General features: G+C 38.9%; 1 protein-coding gene across 1 annotated transcript in view; it reads left to right on the top strand.

Moving 5' to 3' along the window:
* The window catches only part of OXCT1 (3-oxoacid CoA-transferase 1), a 261,457-nt gene that overhangs the window by 117,008 nt on the left and 131,178 nt on the right, over window positions 1–13,271 (top strand). The window lies entirely within an intron of this gene.

The raw sequence follows: 13,271 nt of genomic DNA, 5'->3' as shown, positions 1-13,271 counted from the left end.
CCCTCGAGCTTTAATGAAGTTTCAACCAAAATGGGTAATTACAATAAGGGAAAGGTAAAAAAAAAAATTAAAGCAGTCTATATAAAGACAAATACAAAAGGAGGGGGGAGAGTGATAAGCCCCCATACAGTAATCCTATTAACATATGTAGTGGCGAAAGAAGGCACATTAACTTTTCTTACTGTGGTATGAATGTAGAGAAGTTGGGGGGTAGAGGGGATAAAGATCCTCTCTAGAGGGTTGCAATAACTAGGCTCACTAATTGCTTATTGGTGCAAAATTAATTTTATTAGGTGATATCAAGTAACATAAAATGACAAACAATTTAAAGAAGCTGCCTTTGCAGCAGATATAGTGTGAAGGTAAAATCGCAGGACCCTATGGACCAGGAAAGGTATACTGCTTAGTGAGCAGTATCCCTGCCTTACCAAGTCCACCCTATGGAAGTAATCTTGAAGTGGTAAGATTGTTTTGAAGCTTGGGTGATCGATCACTAAGGATCCTATTCACCTCTGCTTGAGTCTAGTCTTTAGGTATGCAGATATGCCTATAAATGTGCACTATACAGTGTATATTGATTTATGCATAGTTTATACAAAATATTTTGGTCAAATACATATTCACATTATGTGCATTAAATCATAGGCATAAAGCTTCTTCCGACCTTGGAGTGATAAGGAATATTGCTGGTTTTGAATCCAGAAAGTAGTATGCGCAATAGATAAATGTTATTTTAAGTGAGGGATCAAAAAATGTCCCTTAAAAAAGGTGAGTGTATATATATATCTCATGTGGGTTTAATTGTAGGAGCTCGTTAATAGAGAAATATATATATATTTTTGTTTGTAATCCGGATTGGTGGTATCCGGAGGTATGACACTATGCAGCGGCTTGGGGTACCATGGAGTACTAGTATTGTGGAGAAGTAAATTGAGTTATATGTCTGTGGAGATTGGGGGGACTTCCTTTCTCTTTGCTGAGCAAAATATAATTGATGGCTTCTTATAGAGCTATTTAGCTTGCTCGGCTGTGCAGAGGGGCTCGTGGCACCCGGGACCAGGACACCTTAGTTGAGGGGAGTATATCCTTATAGGAATGAATGCAGGGGTCTCCGATTAAATGCTCAAGAGTATATTTAGAGGGTGGTCAGTGTTTTCATCCGCTCACCCTTACTCACCCATAGATGTCCGGTCAACCTGCCTCGGTGTCACTGAGCTACGTTACCTCGTTTCCTTTCGGGGCACCTCTAGATCCGTGTCATTGTGTGATGCAGACAGCTATAGTCGTGTCTGATCTCCCGCTGTTCTGTCTCCGGATTGGGTTTCTTCGGTTACCGAGTAGTTTTTGGAGGTCCGGAAGATTAAGGTGGGAGGAGGGATTGAAGAGAGGGGTTGGAATCGTTGTCTCTTGCGTCTCCGGTACTCTCCTGGTTGCCGCTTGCATGTGCCGTATCTGTATCCTTCATTCCATACGTGGTCGGATGTTTCCTTGGTGGGGTGGGCGTGGCGCTGGCGTATGACGTTTACGCGTTTCGCGTGATGACGCACGCTTCTTCAGAACGTCGATGTACCGTTCCGCCGTTGTTTATATATCCATTGTCTTTTTCTTATTGGTCGGTTTTGTAGTAGACTTAATTGTTTAGCTGAACTAGTGCCATCTAGTGGATTTAAACAGTAATGCCCTGTTTATTTTGTTCGTTCCAGTCCGTATTGATGTTAATGCAGGTCATCAATAAAAAACAGATAAATAAATCAAGAAGGCTCACAGTGATTATATAAAAAACATTGATAAAAACCAGCACAGTTTTTAAACCATAATGGTAACTGAATATATTAATACTGTTGCCTCCTAATGAATTTAAATGAAATTAGGAAAGATGGCTTTTGTATATGGAGACTGGGGGGAGAGGAAGGTAGAAGATATATGAAAATATTTTATCATCCATCGGAAAAGTGTAAGGTTTATATATAATTAGTAAATACTGAGATTAATTTTTATCTCTTGGTAGTCCATGATATGAATTTTTTGGATTTTTGTACTTTTATACTGGATGTAAAATAAATATGTCTTATTTTATGGATATTGTCATTGATGGTATAGATGCATTGTTTTGAGAGATTGACTAATCTGAGTTTGTTTAGGGATCCAGGAAGACTTTCAAACTTAGTTCTTTGTTAAGGCCCTTGGGCGCTAAAGTCTCTAGTCTAAATATCCATGCTTTTTCATGGCGTAGCAGGACCTGGTCAAAGTCGCCCCGTCGTTCTGGAGTGTTTAAAGTCCAGAATCCTTTAACTTTTAGCCCTGTGGGCTTACCTTCGTGCTTTTCAATGAAGTGTTGTGCAATTGGTGTTTCTTCCTTTAGTCTTATACTTTTTAAATGTTCTCCTATTCTGATCCGTAATGTTCTTTTGGTTTTTCCCACATATATTTTATTGCATGGGCAAGTGATTTGGTAGAGAAGGCGCGAAGTGCTGCAGTTGATAAATGACTGTATATTATAATTTTTAGTGCCTGAGGAGTTTGTGAAGGTGGTAGTTTTTTCCACAAATTCACAGATGTGGCAGTGTCCACATGGGTACATTCCTTTTAGTTTTGATAAATCCGTGAGCCAATTTCTTTGTGTGTTTTTCGACCTAGTGTATTCAGAGTGTACCAGGTGATCTCCAAGGTTCTTGGATCTCTTTGCCACCATCAGTGGCTTTGGGCCTACTATATTTTTCAGCCTGTCTGTCATTTGCAAGATATGCCAATGTCTATCTAGAACTTCTTTTATTTCCTTCCATTGGTTTCCAAATTTGGTAATTAGTCGGGGTGGGCCTGCGGTGTTTTTGTCTTCCTTAGAGTTTTGATTTGGACTGAGTAGTTGATTTCTAGTTCTTAGGCCTGCTTTCCTTTTTGCCCTTCGTAGGGTTCTGTGGGAGTAACCTCTTTCTCTTAATCTTTTGTATAGTGCTTTTGCCTCTATTAGATAGTCGCTGTATTTGGAACAGTTTCTCTTCAATCTTATGAATTGTCCCACAGGTATGTTTTTCTTTAGATGGTCTGGATGTGCACTATCTGCCCTTAGAAGGGTGTTTGCCGCTGTACTTTTTCTAAAGGTAGTAGTTCTGAATTTTCCATCTTCAAGCCAAATTTTTAAGTCCAGGAATGCGATTTGGGTTTTGCTGGCTGTATATGTCAGATGAATATTTCGGGTGTTTGTATTTAATTCCAGCATGAAGTTTTCTAATTCCTGTAGTGTCCCATCCCAGACCATGAGCACATCATCTATGTACCTCAGCCAAGTGAGTACATGGCTGTGGTACATAGACGAGGCGACCACATTTTCTTCTTCCCAGAATCCGAGGTGCAGACAGGCATAGGAGGGTGCCCAAGGAGCTCCCATTGCTGTTCCCCTTATCTGCTGGAAGTAATGGCCTGTGAATTGAAAAAAGTTGTTGCATAATGCAAAGTCCAAAATCTCCACCAAAAACTCATTTTGTGCTCCGAGTAGTGGGAACTTTTTTTCAAGGAAATGGTGTACTGCTAGTATACCCCATTCGTTGGGTATAGAAGTGTATAGGGATTCTACATCTATACCCACTAAAAATAGTTCTCCCTCAAAGTGCAGATTGGAGATTTTATTTAATACGTCTCCTGTATCTCGGACGTAAGAAGGTAATTCTATTACTAATTCCTTTATGAGAGAGTCTAGGTATTTCCCTATTTTTTCCAAGGGTCCCCCCACTGCTGAGACTATCGGTCTTCCAGGTGGTAGAAGTGGGTTTTTATGTATTTTAGGTAGGATATAAAATGTAGGGGTATTATAGTCAGATATTTTAAGATATTGTTTTTCTTTTTCTGTAATAAGGTTAACCTCTCTTGCAAAGTTGAGTTTTTCATTCAGTTTCCTAATTAAAGTCGGGAAGGGGTTTTGTTGAATTCTCTTGTATGTTTCGGTGTCTGAGAGAAGTCTCATTGCCTCTTTTTCATAAAGGTTTTCTGACATCAATACAACGTTGCCTCCTTTGTCGCTTCTTTTGATGACTAGGTTAGGTGCCTTTTTGAGCTCTGTAAGTGCCTTTCTTTCAGGGCCCAGTAAATTGTCTGGAGGTAGCCAGTCCCATTTAACTTTTTTTAGGTCTTCTTCAATTAGTGTTAGGAACATATTCAACCATTTGTTGCTGTTGAATTTCGGCATTGTGGTAGATCTGATAGTGATGTTGGCTTTTCTATGTGTCATATTTGTTTCTTGAATTTGGTCATGTTCATATTCAGATTCTTCTAGAAGTGAATTTAATATATCCAGTGCTTCTTGATCTTCAGGATCGATAGTTTCAGATTCTGTGGTCTTAGTGTTATCCGTAGAATATAGTAATTTTAAGTAAAGTTTTCTGAGGTAGAGGCAGACATCTTTATATACTTCGAAATGGTCCATTCCTTCGGTTGGGGAGAAGGATAGGCCTCTCTGTAGTAGGTCAACATGTCTTGGCTCCAATTGGAAGTCTGATAGATTAATTACTTTCTGGTCATTTTCTTCGATTTTTCTTCTTGTTATATCATGTGGAGAGGTAAGTAGATTGATAGAGTTTTGAGGTAGTGTGTTTAAGGGGGTTATAGGGTCCAGATTATCCATTGGACTTATCTCTGAGTCTTTTCTTTTTTCCTCTGTTGTCTCGTTTCTATTCTTCCTCCTTCTCTTGCCCCTCCTCTTCCTTGTCTGTTTCCTCTTCCTCTGGGGGTCCTTTTTAGTATACTTTTGGGTGTTGCTGGAGGTACATTGTCCTCCAGCTGATCTTCCCCCGAAAAAGATACTGACCGTGTTTCTTCCTCACTATCTGATGGATCAGAGTAGTTTTGTGATCTACTTCTTGAGGATCTGCCACGTCCTCTGGATCTATTTCTTCTATTTTGAGGATTGAGGTCAAATATCTCTCCTGTCGCCCAATCTCCTTGGTCTCGCTGGAATTTAGATTGTTTGGTCAGGCGGAGTGATTTTTGTGCTCTCTCTATTTCTTTTTTAAGTAAGTCATTCTGAAGTTCAAATTCTTCAAGGTCCTTCAGTGGTTCAAGTTTATTAGCTGTTATTTTAATTTGTTCTTGTAGCTCATTCAGTTGAATTTTTTCCTCTTCCACTATCAATCTCATTACATTTATACCATGTTCAATGCATGTAGCCTTCCATTTTTCCAGGAATCTTGTAGTATGTAGATGTGATGCTGGGATTACTCTTTCCCTCAGCCCTCTTGGAATAATCCCTTGTTCGATGTATGATTCCAGAGATAGGATATCCCATCTCCGGTTTAGGGATTTTACTAGCAATTTTTTATGTTCCCTAAATTGTATTTTTAGGTTTTCTTCTTCGGTTTCCTCTGAGGAATTTTCTCTTCCAAATGTCGCTCTAATTTCAGCATCATAAGTGTCTCCTAATACAAATGCCATCTGTCCCAATCAGTATCAGATAAAAAAGAAAAATATGTTTCAATAAAATCAAAGTTGTTTTGACTGGAAGTTTTGTCGCCAGACTGGGGTCTATTTGTCGGGTATTTTCACCTATTTTTGCCTGATCAACCTTATTCAAAACCTGGAAAAAGATATTGATTCATAGAGAATCAAGGGTATATATCACAGAAGAAAGAATAAAATCCAGGGAAACAGGAAGATCAGAGTTTCTAGGAAATATTTTTCTTATAATGGGGAAGTAAACACAATTAATTGGTAGTATATACCAGGAACCACAGGCAACCAAAGAAAGATTCTGCAGAGAAGTTGGGGGGTAGAGGGGATAAAGATCCTCTCTAGAGGGTTGCAATAACTAGGCTCACTAATTGCTTATTGGTGCAAAATTAATTTTATTAGGTGATATCAAGTAACATAAAATGACAAACAATTTAAAGAAGCTGCCTTTGCAGCAGATATAGTGTGAAGGTAAAATCGCAGGACCCTATGGACCAGGAAAGGTATACTGCTTAGTGAGCAGTATCCCTGCCTTACCAAGTCCACCCTATGGAAGTAATCTTGAAGTGGTAAGATTGTTTTGAAGCTTGGGTGATCGATCACTAAGGATCCTATTCACCTCTGCTTGAGTCTAGTCTTTAGGTATGCAGATATGCCTATAAATGTGCACTATACAGTGTATATTGATTTATGCATAGTTTATACAAAATATTTTGGTCAAATACATATTCACATTATGTGCATTAAATCATAGGCATAAAGCTTCTTCCGACCTTGGAGTGATAAGGAATATTGCTGGTTTTGAATCCAGAAAGTAGTATGCGCAATAGATAAATGTTATTTTAAGTGAGGGATCAAAAAATGTCCCTTAAAAAAGGTGAGTGTATATATATATCTCATGTGGGTTTAATTGTAGGAGCTCGTTAATAGAGAAATATATATATATTTTTGTTTGTAATCCGGATTGGTGGTATCCGGAGGTATGACACTATGCAGCGGCTTGGGGTACCATGGAGTACTAGTATTGTGGAGAAGTAAATTGAGTTATATGTCTGTGGAGACTGGGGGGACTTCCTTTCTCTTTGCTGAGCAAAATATAATTGATGGCTTCTTATAGAGCTATTTAGCTTGCTCGGCTGTGGTAAGGCAGGGATACTGCTCACTAAGCAGTATACCTTTCCTGGTCCATAGGGTCCTGCGATTTTACCTTCACACTATATCTGCTGCAAAGGCAGCTTCTTTAAATTGTTTGTCATTTTATGTTACTTGATATCACCTAATAAAATTAATTTTGCACCAATAAGCAATTAGTGAGCCTAGTTATTGCAACCCTCTAGAGAGGATCTTTATCCCCTCTACCCCCCAACTTCTCTGCAGAATCTTTCTTTGGTTGCCTGTGGTTCCTGGTATATACTACCAATTAATTGTGTTTACTTCCCCATTATAAGAAAAATATTTCCTAGAAACTCTGTGATCTTCCTGTTTCCCTGGATTTTATTTTTTCTTCTGTGATATATACCCTTGATTCTCTATGAATCAATATCTTTTTCCAGGTTTTGAATAAGGTTGATCAGGCAAAAATAGGTGAAAATACCCGACAAATAGACCCCAGTCTGGCGACAAAACTTCCAGTCAAAACAACTTTGATTTTATTGAAACATATTTTTCTTTTTTATCTGATACTGATTGGGACAGATGGCATTTGTATTAGGAGACACTTATGATGCTGAAATTAGAGCGACATTTGGAAGAGAAAATTCCTCAGAGGAAACCGAAGAAGAAAACCTAAAAATACAATTTAGGGAACATAAAAAATTGCTAGTAAAATCCCTAAACCGGAGATGGGATATCCTATCTCTGGAATCATACATCGAACAAGGGATTATTCCAAGAGGGCTGAGGGAAAGAGTAATCCCAGCATCACATCTACATACTACAAGATTCCTGGAAAAATGGAAGGCTACATGCATTGAACATGGTATAAATGTAATGAGATTGATAGTGGAAGAGGAAAAAATTCAACTGAATGAGCTACAAGAACAAATTAAAATAACAGCTAATAAACTTGAACCACTGAAGGACCTTGAAGAATTTGAACTTCAGAATGACTTACTTAAAAAAGAAATAGAGAGAGCACAAAAATCACTCCGCCTGACCAAACAATCTAAATTCCAGCGAGACCAAGGAGATTGGGCGACAGGAGAGATATTTGACCTCAATCCTCAAAATAGAAGAAATAGATCCAGAGGACGTGGCAAATCCTCAAGAAGTAGATCACAAAACTACTCTGATCCATCAGATAGTGAGGAAGAAACACGGTCAGTATCTTTTTCGGGGGAAGATCAGCTGGAGGACAATGTACCTCCAGCAACACCCAAAAGTATACTAAAAAGGACCCCCAGAGGAAGAGGAAACAGACAAGGAAGAGGAGGGGCAAGAGAAGGAGGAAGAATAGAAACGAGACAACAGAGGAAAAAAGAAAAGACTCAGAGATAAGTCCAATGGATAATCTGGACCCTATAACCCCCTTAAACACACTACCTCAAAACTCTATCAATCTACTTACCTCTCCACATGATATAACAAGAAGAAAAATCGAAGAAAATGACCAGAAAGTAATTAATCTATCAGACTTCCAATTGGAGCCAAGACATGTTGACCTACTACAGAGAGGCCTATCCTTCTCCCCAACCGAAGGAATGGACCATTTCGAAGTATATAAAGATGTCTGCCTCTACCTCAGAAAACTTTACTTAAAATTACTATATTCTACGGATAACACTAAGACCACAGAATCTGAAACTATCGATCCTGAAGATCAAGAAGCACTGGATATATTAAATTCACTTCTAGAAGAATCTGAATATGAACATGACCAAATTCAAGAAACAAATATGACACATAGAAAAGCCAACATCACTATCAGATCTACCACAATGCCGAAATTCAACAGCAACAAATGGTTGAATATGTTCCTAACACTAATTGAAGAAGACCTAAAAAAAGTTAAATGGGACTGGCTACCTCCAGACAATTTACTGGGCCCTGAAAGAAAGGCACTTACAGAGCTCAAAAAGGCACCTAACCTAGTCATCAAAAGAAGCGACAAAGGAGGCAACGTTGTATTGATGTCAGAAAACCTTTATGAAAAAGAGGCAATGAGACTTCTCTCAGACACCGAAACATACAAGAGAATTCAACAAAACCCCTTCCCGACTTTAATTAGGAAACTGAATGAAAAACTCAACTTTGCAAGAGAGGTTAACCTTATTACAGAAAAAGAAAAACAATATCTTAAAATATCTGACTATAATACCCCTACATTTTATATCCTACCTAAAATACATAAAAACCCACTTCTACCACCTGGAAGACCGATAGTCTCAGCAGTGGGGGGACCCTTGGAAAAAATAGGGAAATACCTAGACTCTCTCATAAAGGAATTAGTAATAGAATTACCTTCTTACGTCCGAGATACAGGAGACGTATTAAATAAAATCTCCAATCTGCACTTTGAGGGAGAACTATTTTTAGTGGGTATAGATGTAGAATCCCTATACACTTCTATACCCAACGAATGGGGTATACTAGCAGTACACCATTTCCTTGAAAAAAAGTTCCCACTACTCGGAGCACAAAATGAGTTTTTGGTGGAGATTTTGGACTTTGCATTATGCAACAACTTTTTTCAATTCACAGGCCATTACTTCCAGCAGATAAGGGGAACAGCAATGGGAGCTCCTTGGGCACCCTCCTATGCCTGTCTGCACCTCGGATTCTGGGAAGAAGAAAATGTGGTCGCCTCGTCTATGTACCACAGCCATGTACTCGGCTGAGGTACATAGATGATGTGCTCATGGTCTGGGATGGGACACTACAGGAATTAGAAAACTTCATGCTGGAATTAAATACAAACACCCGAAATATTCATCTGACATATACAGCCAGCAAAACCCAAATCGCATTCCTGGACTTAAAAATTTGGCTTGAAGATGGAAAATTCAGAACTACTACCTTTAGAAAAAGTACAGCGGCAAACACCCTTCTAAGGGCAGATAGTGCACATCCAGACCATCTAAAGAAAAACATACCTGTGGGACAATTCATAAGATTGAAGAGAAACTGTTCCAAATACAGCGACTATCTAATAGAGGCAAAAGCACTATACAAAAGATTAAGAGAAAGAGGTTACTCCCACAGAACCCTACGAAGGGCAAAAAGGAAAGCAGGCCTAAGAACTAGAAATCAACTACTCAGTCCAAATCAAAACTCTAAGGAAGACAAAAACACCGCAGGCCCACCCCGACTAATTACCAAATTTGGAAACCAATGGAAGGAAATAAAAGAAGTTCTAGATAGACATTGGCATATCTTGCAAATGACAGACAGGCTGAAAAATATAGTAGGCCCAAAGCCACTGATGGTGGCAAAGAGATCCAAGAACCTTGGAGATCACCTGGTACACTCTGAATACACTAGGTCGAAAAACACACAAAGAAATTGGCTCACGGATTTACCAAAACTAAAAGGAATGTACCCATGTGGACACTGCCACATCTGTGAATTTGTGGAAAAAACTACCACCTTCACAAACTCCTCAGGCACTAAAAATTATAATATACAGTCATTTATCAACTGCAGCACTTCGCGCCTTCTCTACCAAATCACTTGCCCATGCAATAAAATATATGTGGGAAAAACCAAAAGAACATTACGGATCAGAATAGGAGAACATTTAAAAAGTATAAGACTAAAGGAAGAAACACCAATTGCACAACACTTCATTGAAAAGCACGAAGGTAAGCCCACAGGGCTAAAAGTTAAAGGATTCTGGACTTTAAACACTCCAGAACGACGGGGCGACTTTGACCAGGTCCTGCTACGCCATGAAAAAGCATGGATATTTAGACTAGAGACTTTAGCGCCCAAGGGCCTTAACAAAGAACTAAGTTTGAAAGTCTTCCTGGATCCCTAAACAAACTCAGATTAGTCAATCTCTCAAAACAATGCATCTATACCATCAATGACAATATCCATAAAATAAGACATATTTATTTTACATCCAGTATAAAAGTACAAAAATCCAAAAAATTCATATCATGGACTACCAAGAGATAAAAATTAATCTCAGTATTTACTAATTATATATAAACCTTACACTTTTCCGATGGATGATAAAATATTTTCATATATCTTCTACCTTCCTCTCCCCCCAGTCTCCATATACAAAAGCCATCTTTCCTAATTTCATTTAAATTCATTAGGAGGCAACAGTATTAATATATTCAGTTACCATTATGGTTTAAAAACTGTGCTGGTTTTTATCAATGTTTTTTATATAATCACTGTGAGCCTTCTTGATTTATTTATCTGTTTTTTATTGATGACCTGCATTAACATCAATACGGACTGGAACGAACAAAATAAACAGGGCATTACTGTTTAAATCCACTAGATGGCACTAGTTCAGCTAAACAATTAAGTCTACTACAAAACCGACCAATAAGAAAAAGACAATGGATATATAAACAACGGCGGAACGGTACATCGACGTTCTGAAGAAGCGTGCGTCATCACGCGAAACGCGTAAACGTCATACGCCAGCACCACGCCCACCCCACCAAGGAAACATCCGACCACGTATGGAATGAAGGATACAGATACGGCACATGCAAGCGGCAACCAGGAGAGTACCGGAGACGCAAGAGACAACGATTCCAACCCCTCTCTTCAATCCCTCCTCCCACCTTAATCTTCCGGACCTCCAAAAACTACTCGGTAACCGAAGAAACCCAATCCGGAGACAGAACAGCGGGAGATCAGACACGACTATAGCTGTCTGCATCACACAATGACACGGATCTAGAGGTGCCCCGAAAGGAAACGAGGTAACGTAGCTCAGTGACACCGAGGCAGGTTGACCGGACATCTATGGGTGAGTAAGGGTGAGCGGATGAAAACACTGACCACCCTCTAAATATACTCTTGAGCATTTAATCGGAGACCCCTGCATTCATTCCTATAAGGATATACTCCCCTCAACTAAGGTGTCCTGGTCCCGGGTGCCACGAGCCCCTCTGCACAGCCGAGCAAGCTAAATAGCTCTATAAGAAGCCATCAATTATATTTTGCTCAGCAAAGAGAAAGGAAGTCCCCCCAGTCTCCACAGACATATAACTCAATTTACTTCTCCACAATACTAGTACTCCATGGTACCCCAAGCCGCTGCATAGTGTCATACCTCCGGATACCACCAATCCGGATTACAAACAAAAATATATATATATTTCTCTATTAACGAGCTCCTACAATTAAACCCACATGAGATATATATATACACTCACCTTTTTTAAGGGACATTTTTTGATCCCTCACTTAAAATAACATTTATCTATTGCGCATACTACTTTCTGGATTCAAAACCAGCAATATTCCTTATCACTCCAAGGTCGGAAGAAGCTTTATGCCTATGATTTAATGCACATAATGTGAATATGTATTTGACCAAAATATTTTGTATAAACTATGCATAAATCAATATACACTGTATAGTGCACATTTATAGGCATATCTGCATACCTAAAGACTAGACTCAAGCAGAGGTGAATAGGATCCTTAGTGATCGATCACCCAAGCTTCAAAACAATCTTACCACTTCAAGATTACTTCCATAGGGTGGACTTGGTAAGGCAGGGATACTGCTCACTAAGCAGTATACCTTTCCTGGTCCATAGGGTCCTGCGATTTTACCTTCACACTATATCTGCTGCAAAGGCAGCTTCTTTAAATTGTTTGTCATTTTATGTTACTTGATATCACCTAATAAAATTAATTTTGCACCAATAAGCAATTAGTGAGCCTAGTTATTGCAACCCTCTAGAGAGGATCTTTATCCCCTCTACCCCCCCAACTTCTCTGCAGAATCTTTCTTTGGTTGCCTGTGGTTCCTGGTATATACTACCAATTAATTGTGTTTACTTCCCCATTATAAGAAAAATATTTCCTAGAAACTCTGTGATCTTCCTGTTTCCCTGGATTTTATTCTTTCTTCTGTGGTATGAATGTAGTCTGTTTAATATTTTAAGCTGGGTGAGAAAAATGGCCATAAAAAATGTAATGGGTATCACACTGTCCTTAGTGCAAAATTATTCAAGGGACATTAAATGAGGTCTATGAGGGGCAATGAACATACATGAGTTTGGTGTTAATCAGAGTGGAAATAAAATGCAAAATAAAATAGAGAAGGAAATGGAGAGGATGGAAAAATAGAAAATGAAGGTGCACATGGATTTTAGACAGAGCAAAAAAGGAGGGAGGTAAAGGAATATAAATTGGGCAAACAAAAAAGGAAAAGGGAGGGGAAAAAGATGGGGCTAGGGAATGGACATTCTATGGTACTGGTTGGGCAAACCGATATCCCAGTGTCATAATGCACAAATTGGAGGGAGAGAAGGGAACGACCAGTCTACACGTAGTCTTCATTTCTTAATTTTTTTTTTTTAAAACCTTTTTAGTGGGTATTAAGTATTGTGAGCTTCTCCTGTACCATAGTACCAATTAGTCACTGCTTGACTTCAGATGAATTGATAATTGGCAGTTTCCACACTTTATCTAGTATTTGCCTGGCAGCAAGCAACACTGATCCTTGGAACTATTGCTCCCTCTTTGAAAGGTGTAAATATTTTGATGTATAGCAAATTTTCCCAAGGATTTTTGTCAAGTTGCAGAGTAGTAATTTCTGTACCATGTTGTATACTCGGGTAAAGTGCTTGGCCTTAGGGAAATGCCACCAGATGTGCAAAGAGTACAAATGTTTGTGTTTTTTTTTTTTTCTT

Source organism: Pelophylax lessonae, assembly GCF_965119305.1.
Source record: "Pelophylax lessonae genome assembly, chromosome: 1".
Taxonomy (NCBI): domain Eukaryota; kingdom Metazoa; phylum Chordata; class Amphibia; order Anura; family Ranidae; genus Pelophylax; species Pelophylax lessonae.
The sequence above is the reverse complement of the archived record's forward strand: the minus strand, read 5'-3'. Positions and strand labels throughout refer to the sequence as shown.